Consider the following 12,823-nt stretch of genomic DNA (forward strand, 5'->3'; position numbering starts at 1 on the left):
CTTGAACTCGGGGCCTGGATCTGTTCCTGAGCTTTTTTGCTCAAGGGTAGGCCTCTACCCCTGGAACACAGCTCTACTTTTGGCTTTCTGCTGGTTAAGCAGAGATACGAGTTTCATGGACTTCCCTGCCCAGGCTGGCTTAGAACTAGGATCAGGATGACAGGCATGAGCTACCATCGCCCAGCTTCCAGGGCCATTCTTTAGGGTGATAGGCGCCTGTGAGCATGGACAGATTCGAACCCACCACTCTCTAGCCCATTGTTAGGTTTGGGAGGGCTGGCAGCACCAGGCAAAATTAAAAAGAAAAGTCATAGGGTCTTGGGTAGGTGCTGCGGCCCGAGCTGCACGGCCCGCTAAGGTCCGCGTCCTCCTGGCCGAGACTGCGCCCTCCTCTCAGCCCCCAGACACCCCTCCCCCACTGGCCGGGGGCTCCAGATCGGCCCCACCCAGCTCCCTTCCCCCGAGTGTGCGCGATCGGCTGCGGGGGGGGGGGGGGGGAGGCTCCGGCCACGCAGGAGTTAAAATGGCAGCGGGACCGGAGGGGGGTGGCGCGGCACGCAGCCTGGGAGGCGGCGGTGGCGGCGGCCGGAGTGGGCAGGGGAGGCTGGGGAGGCCGGGGAGGCCGGGGAGGCCGGGGGCGCGGCGAGGCAGCGGGTGAGCGGGGCGCGCGCGGGGGCGCGGGGCGCTCGCAGACGCGCGGTGTGCACGGGCGCGCCCGGCCCTCGCCCGCCAGCCTCGGGCCGCGGGAGGGGGTGGGGACGGCTGCGCTCCGCCGCCGCCGCCGCCGCCGCCCGAGCCGGCTCGGCCCCGCCGCCACGCCACTCCCGGGGAAAGTCCGCGCGCGTCGGAGAAGGCGCCCCCAGCCCGGCCCCGGCCCCCCGGGCGGCGGCGCGGAGCAGCCCCGGCCCCTCCCCGGGCCGGAAGGAGAGCGGAGCGCTACTGCACGCGGCGTGGACGGCGGACGGCGCCCCCGCGGTGAGTGTGCGGGAGCCCCCGCCGCCGCGGCCGGGCACTGGGGGAGACGCCGAGGCCGCTGGCCTGGCCGCAGGGGGGCACCGGCGCCTTGGGGCGCCCAGCATCCTGCCCCGGCCGCCCCCACTCGGCCTGACCCGGGTTGGGGGGGGGGGGCTGCGTGGAGAGGTGGGCCGTGGGGGGGGCGATGCCTGCAGGGGAGAGGGAGGGCCAGCTGGAGGATGCACCGAGGTGGGGGGGGCACCGCCTGGACCTGAGAGGCCGGGGGTGGGGGCAGGGGTCTGGCCCTTGATCAAGGCCCAAGCCGCTCCCAAACTGTTGCTGGGGAGAGAGGGCCCCCCCCCAGGGCTGGCCGAGGGGGGCAGGGAGGGCGTGACCTGACCTGCGGGCGGGCCAGGGTGGAGGAGCGCCCGGCCCCAGGGACTTCTTCCTGTTTGCCAAGGGACAAGGTGGCCTTGAGGCTACCCCGAATCTCAGGCACCAGCAGCCTGGGTCCCTCCAGACCGGTGCACTGGAGTCTGAGCGCAGCCTGGGACCGGACTTGGGGTGCGGGGGGGGGGCAATGCGATGGGCAGCAGTAGACACCGAAGGGCAGGTCTGAGCCCACCAGGAGCCAAGACGGGCTGGCCAGCCACAGGTGGGCCGTCTGTCCTGCCGGCATGGCAGGGCGGTGCAGGCACGGGCCGCCCAGCCAAGCCAAGAGCCAGGAGTAGCCAGCCCGCTGCAGGACCCAGCTTCGTTTGGGGCTAAGCTGAGCCACTAAAGAGATGGAGAGAGCAGGACCCTGTGTGTGTGGGGGGGGATGTGGATCTGGGGGTGCTACTGTGTTCCCCTGTGTTCCTGGTCTTCCTCCCCCCCCCCCCACGAACGGGAAAGAAAATGTCAGCTGGGCTTTGTGCTCTGTTCTCAGGCTGCCGCAGCTCCCATCTGTTGAAGCCAACGCAGCTTCTAATTGGGCGGCTGGCAGGGTTGGAGGGGGTGGGCTGGGCACTGGCTCTGTTGCTAGAGATGGACTGGCAAAGCCCTATGCTTGAAGACCCCAGGAAGTGGGAGAGTGGAGAGCATGGCTTCCCCAGGTCAGGGCAGGAGAGGTGGCTCCCTGCCAACCTGGTCACCATCTTCCAGAGAACCAGGGAGAGAGAAAGAGAAGATCTAGGTCTCTTCATTCACCCAGGACAATGGCAGGCTCCATGCCCCTCTGCCCTGCCATCCCCAGACTGGCTCTGGTCCAGGGTTCTCTCTGGATGAGAAGGCTGGTATTTCCTGTATTGTCCACCAGCCCTCAGAAGTCCGTCCAAAAGAGCACTGGGTGCGGGGTAGGCGGGGCTGCACACAGGACACCCAGGTCCCCTCACTTGGGGGTGGTCTTGCTACCATAAAAAAGTCACATGTCAGTGGTTTGGTGGTTTGACCCACTTTCCTGGGCAGGTACTGCTACAGGGAAAGGAAGGGGGCAGAACTCCAAGTCTGCCTCTCCCAGGCTCAGTCCCCCTTCTTCCTGCCTGAGGTTTCTCTGGGCCTGGAAAGGGACCTTGTTATTTGGGAAGGATGGAACTCAAGGCCTGGTGATAGATGCCTCAGGGACGGAGATCTACCTAGGATCTGGACGGAGGAGTGCCCTTAAATCCACACCTTCCTCTGACACAGCCAACTGTGAGAGAGTGAGCACTTGGAGGTCTCCCATGCATTCCAGCCAGCCAAGGTAGGCAGGCTTCCTCTCTCCAACCCCATCCCTACCCCCTTCACCTTTCACTCCTCAAGTGCAGCTCACCTCCTTCTGCCTTCATGCTGCCCTGCCTCCATTCCTTCTGGATCTCTGCCTCCACCATTGCCCCTCTCCTACAAGCCACAAGCTGTGTGCACACCGCTCCTCATACATATAGATCACCGTGGGAGCATTTGCATGGGATTTGCAGAGGATCCCAGACCTGTGTGTGCCTGGCTGCTGCATCTTCCTGGCCTCAGTGTGTCCCCTGCATCCTGCCATTCCCTCCTCTGCCCCTCCTACTCTCCACCTCCCTTTTATTATTTGAAGGGAAAATTTACATCCATTGCTTTTTAAGAAATACTCATTTTGCCCGGTGCCAGTGGCTCACGCCTGTAATCCTAGCTACTTAGAAGGCAGAAGATTGCAGTTCAAAGCCATCCCAGGCAGGAAAGTCCATGAAACTCTTATCTCCAATTAACCAGCAAAAAGCTGGATGTAGAGCTGAGACTCAAGCACTGATCACCAGCCTTGAGCAAAAATGTGAAGAGACATCAGGCCCTGAGTTCAAGCCCCAGTACCAGCATAAAAAAAATTCAACAATTGTTTATTGACTACCTACTGCGTGCCTCATACTATCTTAGGAGGGTACAATGCATGTGTCAGGTGGAACTGAACTTGTATTGTTTATTGAGCCCCTCCTATGCACCAGGCTGCGTAAGGAGCTTTACAGAAAAATATTCTTCGTAGTCCTCCTGACTGGCTCTTAAAATCTGCATCATCATCTCCTGTTTTCTAGCTGAGGAAATCGAGGCCCAGAAAAGATGGACCATTTGAAATCCCTGATAGTCTGCAGCTCACTGAGCCACTGTATCGTATGTGAAATCTGGCAAGTTCCACAGTTCTGCTGAAGCTTACATGCTTTCCCCCCTTATTTAGAATCCTGATTCTGTGAGCCTTTGCTGAAGGGTTGCATGGATGAGCCTTCTCCAGTCATCAGGGAAGGCTTCCTGGAGGAGCTGGACAGGGGAGAGTGGCCAGAATGGCAGGCAGTCTTTCTGATCTAGAGATATGTGACAAGCTGAAGCCTGCAACCACCACCCCCCAGGTAGAATAGTGGGAAATGGCTGTCCTCATTCAGAGTGGCAGTGTGGTTGGTGTGTGGCCACAAGTTGGTGTGCTTCCTGATCTCCAGGAGCAAGCAAGGACTGCAAGGCAGAGGACAGAAATGAGAAGCTTTTGAGCCTGCAAGAAAGGACAAGGTCAATGATCGGAGGCTAGGATGGGGCAGGAAATGGGCAGAGTGACCAAGGCTCAGGAGAGAGGAAGACAAAAGCAGAAGATAACTGATAAACAAGAGGTAAAAAAAAAAAAAAAAAAAAAGCATCAGCGTCTGACAGGACCCACTGCAGCATGGTGTGGTAGGGCTGCTAAGAGAGACTTCATCAGAAAGGTGCCCTGACCTTGTACTTCCTCGGCAGTCTGGCGACTGCAGCCTGCATCACAGAGGTTGAAATGACCAAGTTAACCCACTCAGGCCTTTGCTGCTTCAATCAGCCCGTCCTTCCCAAGCACCTACTCTGTGCTAGGCCTTGATGCTGGGTGCTAAGACAATCAGATGTTCACATTAGGGTATAAATGCTAGAATATTGCAGCTGGGGTTCAAGCAAGGCTCTTCCACTTGTAGCTGGGAGACAGTGGGCCTCAATTTCCCCTTCAGTAATGGGATACTATAATACTTTATAGTTAATAGAATTCAAGAAGGTATTTCATGAAATAAGGCATAGAACAAGTGCTATGCAAGTAGTATTACTGCTGTGCTTTTTATTAGTCAGGGAGCCAGGCCTAGAGACAGAAGTGAAGTGAGGGCTGTAACTCAGGGCTGAGCAGAGGTGACTGCCTGTCTGAAGACTAGGAAATGGGGCATTTGGGCCAGGGCTTGAAAAGAAGAGTCAGGCAGAGGTGGTGGGTCTGGGGACATGGGTGCTGAGGGTATTTGGAGCCCAGAAATCATGCAGAAAAGGAAATCCTGGCATGTATGTGCTGACCTTTATGAGCATCACCAGCACTTCTGAGACTGGTCCCCTCAACTTCTTTGTCCCCAGTTTTGGATGCTGGGCTCCCAGTGGGAACAGGCTGGCCAGCCCCATATCCTTTGTTCTAAATCTCTGGCTCTGGGAACCATGCCCCCCCCCCCCCCGTGCAGCCCCATTTGAGCTAGATTGCATGACCTTGGGCCTCCTGCTCATTCTAAGTCATCCCCGCCCAGCCTCTGCTCAAAACCCAGAGCCTGGGATGATGGCCTCATCCTGTGGCTTCTGGTACTTCTTGGGGACCTGGGAGATGGTTTGTCCTAAGGGACACCTTTTAGGAAGGTGTACCCGGGTTTGTGTTGGAATTCAGTTTGTGTGTTTCTTCCCTGCTGCTCAGCATTTGATGGGCTTGAATTAAGTTCCAATGTAGAGAGCAGGTAGAGCATTCCTAGGGCAAAAGCAGTTTCTCAGCTTTCACCTCTCAACTTGTAATGACACAAATGATGAGTCCAGCATTTACTGAACCCATAATATGCGCCAAGCACCAGGGCCGATGCTTTACAGGGTTTATCCTCCTAGGCCCTCATCATCCCTAACGCAAAGAACCTGGAACTCAGGCTGACACATGGAAAAGAAACTGAGGAACTGAGAGTGAGTTTTCTTTTCTTCTCTCATGGTTCTGCCTAGGGTGGGCCTGTAACCTCAGCCTTCCTTCCTGCGGCTAGGACCGCAGGCCCATAGGACCATCCCTTGATTGTTTTTGAGATAGGACCTTGCTAACTTTGCCCAGGATTAGCTTCTTGATTTAACCTCCCAAATAGCCATGCCTGAAAATTGCCTGGCCAAGAGTTAGCCTTCTTGCTGACTACCAGGGTGTTGCCTCTTTATACCCCAGAACCTTGTGCTCTGTGGGATCTTTGGTACTTTGGGGTCAACTTACCCATAGTTCTACCTCCTACAAGAACTTCTCCACCTTAGCCCTGCCATAGACAATGGGGTCGCTGTCTCTTCCTCCCTGCAGGTCTGGGTGTTTAAAATCCAGTATCGTTTCCTTCTGTCTCCGCTCAGTGCCTGCAGTACCTCTGAAAAGCTGGACCCTAAGAGTTAACGTCCTTGGACACATGATGGCTTCTAATGCAAGGGTGATTCGTCATGAGACTGAGAGACTGGGGAGCACAGACCCCCAGATAAAAGTAGCAGGAGTCAGTCCCGGCTGGGGTCCTCACTGCCAGTGCAAGAGACACTGACCCCTACCTGGCTTCTATTTCTGAACTGGGGTCCCAGTGGAAGTCCCTTCATATTTGAAGTGCTCCCACAGAGAAGTTTGGGGTGGTAGGGTGAACACCCAGTCTGAGGGGACCTGCAGCATCGTCCTGCCCACTGCCCATCTCCGCACGTAGCCCTGGTGGGTGGGATGGGAGTCTCTTCATTAGCGACTATTCGTTAAGCTTCCGTGCCTGGGGTGCAGACAGCAGGACACAGCCATAAGGAGGTCTTTTGCTTTTGTGTTTATTTATTTAATAGAAGCTATAGCAAAATACATATATAAAGCAAATGGCATATTGGAGAATTGTAAATATTCCAGGAAAAAATACAGCCAGGACAGGAGGCTATAGGTTTTGTAACCGTGGCTTCAGAGACTTGCTATGAGTTTGGAGGGGGATGGGCAGCTGAGAGGAAGGAAAGCAGGTAGGTGCAAACATGGGGCCTGGGGCCTGAGAAGCATGAAAGATGCTAGACTTTCAGGAACTAGAAGAGAGTCTGGGATGAGGTCAGGGATGTAGGCCACACTGCAGGGCTCCAGAGCCGAGTGAGGAGTTTGGCTTCCTCTTGAGTGAGATGGAGAGAAGTTACAGAGGAGTTGGATTTTTATAACCCTGAGGTTTGAGCCGCGCATTCCAGCACAGCACTGAGAAGCTGGTTGGGAAGTCCTGACTAGATGCTGGTCAGAGGCCACAGTAAACCCCTTGGTGCCCACCCGTTTGTGGGACATGTAGTGTGAGGTTTGGGGGAAACACACAAAGACCCAGCCTCTGTCAGTAAGGAAACCTACAGATGAGTTAGGAGGCAGAACTCGTACTCAGGAGAAATAATGAGGGAATAATACCAGACAGTATTTAAAGCTGAGTGCTAAACTGTGTGATTTAGACTATAAATGTTATCAGAGCTGTGAGCTTTGTGTGGGAGTATATAGGGAACGCTTCCTTAGGAGCCACGGCTGGTTTGGGCCTGGCAAACCTAGAGGAGTTGGGCTCTGCAGGGGAAGAACTTGGGCAAGGGAGAGCCTGTGGCTTGTGGGGTGGGCAGGGGAGAGGTGGCCACGCTGGAGGGGGCAGCGATGCACGGCTGGGAGGAAGTAGGCCAGCACTCAGCTTTCCCCAGTGGGGTCTTACGTCCTCTTTAATCCCTTGCAGTGGGGGGGGGGGGGCGCGGTATTGAGGAACCTTTAAAGAGCTTTAACTATTTTCTGGGGGCAAAAATAATGGCTTTTTTTGTTTTTTGGCCAGTCCCGGGGCTTGAACTCTGGGCCTGGGTGCTGTTCCTGAGCTGCCTTCACTCAAGGCAAGCACTCTGCTACCTGAGCCACAGCACCATTTCTGGCTTTTTTTGAGTAATTTATTGGAGATAACAGTCTCACAGACTTTCCTACCTGGGCTGGCTTTGAACCACGATCCTCAGATCTCAGCCTCCTGAGTAGCTAGAATTACAGACGTGAGCCATCGGCACCCAGCTAAATAATGGCTCTTTACATCCATCTTCCAATGATGTTGCCTTCTCCCATCCCAGGCCAGACCTCTGTTGTTGGACCTCCTTACTTGGCTTGGGAGCCAACTCTCTCCATGGCCCCCCATTCTTGTGATTCTGCTGCCTTTACTATGTGTTCTTGCCTGTTGATGCCACGTGGCCTATTTCTCTGGAATCTATCTGGCTCCATTTTTTCTACCCAGCTGGGAGCCCCCTTCTGTCCTTGCTTCCTCTCACTGCAAGGCTCCTGTCTGGTAAGATCCACCTATGGTGCCCCTGTTAAGTTTCATATGTAGTGAACTAGGCGTAAAAATCCCTCCAAAAGGGAGCCAGCACCCTCATGAGGGCTGAGGGAACAGGGGCTGAGCTCATATCTGCCCTAGGGGAAAGATTGCCCACGTGGAGAAATACAGTCTACCAAGGTGCCCTTACCTACCCAGGGTGAAGATCCTCCCCCTCTCCCCCCAGCAAACATATACACATGCCCTGGGCCAAGAGTTGTACGGGCAAAGTTGTCACAACTCATTCAACAGCCCTCTGCCCTGCAGCTAAGTTCACTCTACCCAAAGCCCTGCGCCTCTAAGCCACAGGGCTGTGGCTGTGGCTGTTGACCTTGGGGCTTACATGCCAAGAGCAACTGGAGTTGGCTGGAGCTGGGTGGAAGTCATGACTACTTGTCTGTAGACATTTTAACCTCTCTGATTCTCAGTTTGCTCATGTCTAAAGCTGGGTTAATAACACCCACTTCGTAGGCTTGTCCAGAACAACAGCTAACATTTGTGAGTACTTATGAGCTGCCCAAAGGCTTTACTGTATCTCATTTAATCCTCACAGTCTGTGAAGTATGTCCTCTCCCCCTTCCCCCCCACCCCACTCGCATTAAGTAACTTGCTAGGGGACACACACAGGCAGCAGGTGGCAGAGCAGGAATTCAGCCCTAAATCCTTCCGACTCCAGATCTCTGGTTCTCATCCACCACATGAAACTAACTAATCTGTGTCAGGCACCTGCTATAAAGTAGAAGCTCAGTAAATGTTAGTCCCTCTTCTCTCCAATTTCTCCAGAGAAAAGCTCTCCCCTACTGCTACTTCTTTCCCAGGATCCTCTGGGACATATGCCAGAAGTAGGAATGGCAATGAGTTGCTGGTTTACACCAAGGGGAAAAAATAGGGCTGAGAGGGCAAGTGATTTGCATAAAATCATAAGCCACCCTGGCTCTGATGAATTCCCAGGGCACCTTGCTCAGAAGGGTATGGTTATTCAGCCCCATTGGGTTCCAGACCCTTGGCAGAGGGTATTTGCCAAGGTGAGGACAGAGGTCAGGCTGGATGGAAGGAGAATAAGGCCACCATCTCCCCTAGGAGCCAGAATGAGGTGGTGTCTCCTGCACATCATCCTTTTACTCCCACTAGGGCTAGAGGAGGAAGGTTCTAAACGACTGTGCTTTCTAGCCGGTGCCAGTGGCTCATGCCTGTAATCCTAGCTACTCAGGAAGTTGAGATCTGAGGAACACAGCTCAAAGCCAGCCTGGGCAGGAAAGTCTGTGAGACTCTTATCTCCAATAAACCACTCAGAAAACCAGAAGTGGCGCTGTGGCTCAAGTGGTAGAGCACTTGCCTTGAGGTGAAGAGCTGAGGAAAAGCGCCCAGACCCAGATTCAAGCCTCAAGACAAAAAAAAAAAAAGATTGCTTTCTGAACCTGGGTGCTATCTCTGGACTTTGTTAGAAACAACTGGAAACTCCTCCAAGGTAGAAAGGATGGTATCTCAACTTCATGACTGTTAAAGAGGTATGCTTCTGTAAAGTGTGTAAGAACACACACACACACACACACACACACACACACACACACACACACACACACACACACACACACACACACACACACACACAATGCTCTATCTGACCTTACCTGGAAGTAGAAACAAGAACAGGTGATTGTCAGTAATGTGAACATTTGGAAGGAAAAGGAACTAAGACAGGTTTCCCCAAAACAGCCTTCATTGATTTCTCCCCGGAGACCCCTTTTCTGGCAGATAGGTAGACCATCTCCAGCCTCAGCCTGCCCACACTTAAAGTGGATGCACAGATCTGAAGTCCCTCTGTGTTTCCTTGAAAGGATCCTCCGGGACAAATGCAGGAGCAGCCTGGGTCATGCCAGGTCACGACAGAAAGTCCGCTAGTCTCGCTCTCAAATGCATACAGAAATCGACACTTTTTCCCTTCAAAGCAAAATTGTATGTATGTCATAGGCAGCATAATGACCCTCTTATAACCTTGGAACCTATGAGGAAGTTAAGGTTATAGATGGAATGATGATAGCTGATCCACTTCAAATGAAGAGATTATCTTGGTGGAACTAATGTAAGCACCAGGGTCCTTGTGAGAGGTGGTACTAGTATAGAGTAATGCCATGTGAGAAAGACTTGACCAATCATTGCTAGCTTTGAAGAAGGATGGTGCCACAAGCCGCAGGATGCAGGCAGCCTCCGGAATTGTCCTCTACAGCCTCCATAAAGAAATGCAGCCTGCTGACTCCTCGACTTTAACGTCGGCAAGACCCCTTTCAGTCTTCTGACCCTCAGACCTCTAATAAATGTGTGTTGTTTTTAAGCCACTAAATTTGTGGCGACTTGTCACAGCAGCCACAGGTAATTAAATAAGAAGCAAAAGCAGAGCAGGTAGACTAAAACCACACTTGGCCTCCACCTGACCTACCATTGACTCTGGAGGAATGGCGTCATAACACAGTGACGCTGAGGAACCCAGTGTGAAATGTCTGAAATGAGTGAATTCCAGTTCAGGAGGAGGGACAGTATTGCTCGTGTTCTACTCTGCCCTTAGCCCCTTAGCCCCTTACTGGTACTCAGTTTCCTGGCAATCAGCCAGGCTGATTAGGTTTGCAGAATTCCTTGCCCTGGGCTGGTACTCTGCTGCCCCTCAATCCAAACACCTTTCCTGGGCAGAGACCTGGCCACACCTGCCTTCCTGCAGCCTGCCTGGCTTCCATCACCCTGTAAGTTGCAGGTGGGCAGGACCTGGGGCTTTGGGATGTGGAGGGGAAGGAGAGGAGGTAGCAGAGCCCACACCCTGCATGGAATCGGCACCCCAATAGCCTGTTATCTCCCCTCTACCAGGCATTTTGGCCTTCCCAGCAGTCCCCACAGCACACCTGAGCCTCCGGCCACCCCCCAGGGCTGCCAGCGCCTGGTGTCGGTCTCCATGGCAACCCCACATTTGCCCTTCTGGTTTCTAATGACTTATTGGCATGTGTGGTAATTTGCAGAACTTGGGCAGAGCCCAGGGAGCTGGGAGGAGGGGCAGGAGGCAGTGAAGGGGACTGGACATCGGGGGAAGGGCTGTGGCACTGGATGGAGACACATTTACTTCTTCCTGTTCCACCCTTCCTCATCCTGACTGATTAACATCCCGAGCGAGAGATCTGCCTCGGGTCCGGGGCCTCCCCTCTAAAGAGCATCAGCTTTCTGCAGGCCCCTGCACAGGAGACAGATGAACAGACAGATGTAGCGCACAGCTGTTCACCTGTCAGGCAGACTGGGGCAGAGCTGGCAGCCGTGTTCATCTGTGGCAGGTCAGACACTCATGTCTTCCGTCACTCTCCTGCCTGCTCCCTGGGCTCCGAGAACAAGGAGGCCATGCTAGGCCCCGGATCCTGCTGCTCCGCCTCCTGGGGAGAGGGGTGAAGACAGCGTGTCCTCAGGACAGGTCTTTGCAGTTTCTAGGCCTCTCAAACACTTGGCACTAAGCAGCACTGAGGGAGATGACAGGTTATGTAGGTGCAGGGAGGAGAGGGGGAGAAACAGCCGAGGCATCAAAGAGGAGGAGCGGGGCAGGGGGTCTGACCCTTCTCCACTTGTCTCTGGCAAAGCTTACCCAACCTCAATACTGCTTCCCAGAGCAGGCAGTGGGGAGCCTCCGACTGTCTACGGTTACAGTCTTCTGCACACAACTTCTCTGCCTCCCTCTTCGCTTCTGTCACTTCTCCTGTTACTCTGTGTTGTGCTGTTGTGGGAGGCAGCCCTGTGGGCTGAAAACCGCATTGTCTTTCAAGTTGGATCCATCAGGATTAGAATCCCAGGGGCCGTTGCTTACCACCCCTCCCACCTGAGGCATGTCTTTTACCTCTCTTTGGGCCTCAGTTTGCCAATCTCTAAAATGGGATTCACAGAGCCAGTTCTCAGGGCTGTGAAAATGAAACCCACTGAACCCTGTAGAATGCTTAGCACATAGCAGGATCTAATCAAAGAGAATTTGAAACATAGTCTTTGCCAGGAGCTGGTGGCTCACGCCTGTAACTCTATCTACTCAGGAGGCTGAGCTCTGAGGATTGTGGTTTGAAGCCAACCTGGGCAGAAAAGTCCATGAGACTCTTTTCTCCAATTAGCCACGAAAAAAAGCCAGAAGTGAAGCTATAGCTCACATAGCAGAGTGTTAGCCTTGAGCATAAAAACTCAGGAAGAGTGCCCAGGCCCTGAGTTCAAGCCATAGTACCAGGTCACACACAAAAAAGTCTTTTCATTGTCTACCCAAATAAACAAGAGCAAAGTGGCCAATAATTTAAAGAATTCTGGTGGACTTGATGAAGTTTCCTTTTTAAAATATTTGCAAAATGTCTGTTTATTCAGTAAATGTTTATTGAACACTTACTGGGTACCAAGTACTGGGCCATGTGCTAGGTCTTTCCTTTTTCTTTTTTAGGTTGTTTTGGTATGTTCTTTGAGTATAGAGCAAGGGGCTACATGCATGTAACTGTGTCTTCTGTAGCCTCCTGAGAAGTGGCAGACCCCCAGAAAGTCCTGCTTTAGGAAGGCTCTGTATTGGTTGTGTGCAGGGAGATAAATCACCTAAGTTCCCAGAAAGAGCAAGTGTCTGCAGAGCTGGGTAAGTATTGGAGAGAACCAGTCACTGCTCTACCATTTTTTTTTTTTGGTGCCAGTCCTGGGGCTTGAACTCAGGGCCTAGGCTCTGCCCCTGAGCTTCTTTTGTTCAAGGTTAGCGCTCTACCACTTGAGCCACTCCCCATTTCTGGGTCTTTGTTTATTGCTTTTTGGTAGTTTGATGTAGTTAGAGTCTCACAGACTTTCCTGCCTGAGCTGGCTTTGAACCATGATCCTCAGGTCTCAGCCTCCTGAGTAGCTAGGATTACAGGTGTGAGCCACCAGCACCTGCCTACTCCACCTTTATAAGCTGAGGTTGAAGCTTATGGGAGCTGGTACAAAGATACACCTGAGCTCATCACAGTTCCCTCAAGCTGGGGCTGGGAGGGAGAGGAGGAGAGCCTGGGAGCTCGGATACTTGGCTCCCTTCTCCACTGCAGCACGGTGTCTGTTCTGTGAGCTTCCTCCAA

The 12,823-nt window shown here is 53.7% G+C and overlaps 1 protein-coding gene across 1 annotated transcript in view; it reads left to right on the top strand.

The window, feature by feature from the left end:
* The first annotated feature begins 750 nt into the window (after positions 1-750).
* Positions 751-12,823, top strand: part of Lrrn2 (leucine rich repeat neuronal 2) — a 56,167-nt gene continuing 44,094 nt past the window's right edge. The window contains 1 exon segment of the mRNA XM_070041721.1: positions 751-975. The gene's annotated coding sequence lies outside the window, so the exon portion shown is untranslated.

The sequence above is a fragment of the Dipodomys merriami genome, unplaced genomic scaffold, assembly GCF_024711535.1.
Source record: "Dipodomys merriami isolate MVZ:Mamm:240054 unplaced genomic scaffold, mDipMer1.0.p SCAF_31, whole genome shotgun sequence".
Classification (NCBI taxonomy): Eukaryota; Metazoa; Chordata; class Mammalia; order Rodentia; family Heteromyidae; genus Dipodomys; species Dipodomys merriami.